This window comes from Neophocaena asiaeorientalis, unplaced genomic scaffold, assembly GCF_003031525.2.
Source record: "Neophocaena asiaeorientalis asiaeorientalis breed wild unplaced genomic scaffold, Neophocaena_asiaeorientalis_V1.1 scaffold1, whole genome shotgun sequence".
Classification (NCBI taxonomy): Eukaryota; Metazoa; Chordata; class Mammalia; order Artiodactyla; family Phocoenidae; genus Neophocaena; species Neophocaena asiaeorientalis.
Genome location: NW_020171981.1, coordinates 5,500,903 through 5,501,505, shown reverse-complemented (window position 1 = coordinate 5,501,505; position 603 = coordinate 5,500,903).

The following is a 603-nucleotide window of genomic DNA, read 5'->3' as shown; positions in this document are numbered from 1 at the left end:
AAAAAAAAAAAAAAAAGAATAAATAAATAACTTTTTAAAAAAGGAAGCTTGGTCCACTTGCTTGAAGACCCACGTGGGGGTAAGTCCTTTTCTGCCCGTTGGGCTTATGACACCCCAACGCTGCCCTTTCTGCTCCTTTCTCCATGCCTTCTTGGGGCCTCCCCTCCACTGCTCCCCGAATCTAAGTCTCCCCAAAAGACACAGGAAACGATGCATTGTCTGCCCAGCAACCAAAGGCAATGTTGAAACACCCAAGTGGCCCCCCACACTCCCAGCCTACTCCCTTCACCCAGAACCCCCGAGCCCTGGGGGAACCCGGAGTTCTCAGACTGCCAAAGAAGCCTTACCATCTGGCATCCCTGTTGCCCCGGCAACATACCCCTCTTTGTTTTTGAGGGGGAGCATGCCACGGGCACCACTGGCCCTTCACCACCGGGTTTGGAGAAAAGTCAGGAGGGGCCAAGACAGAGCAGAAACGTCGGATTTGAGAAACATGCCGATCCCCCCGTGCTCCCCAGCTGGGTGGGAGAGACTGCTCTGTTCCTTGTGTAATTGTGTCGCTGAAAGACTACCTCGTTCTCGTCTTTGGTCTTTGTGTGTCAA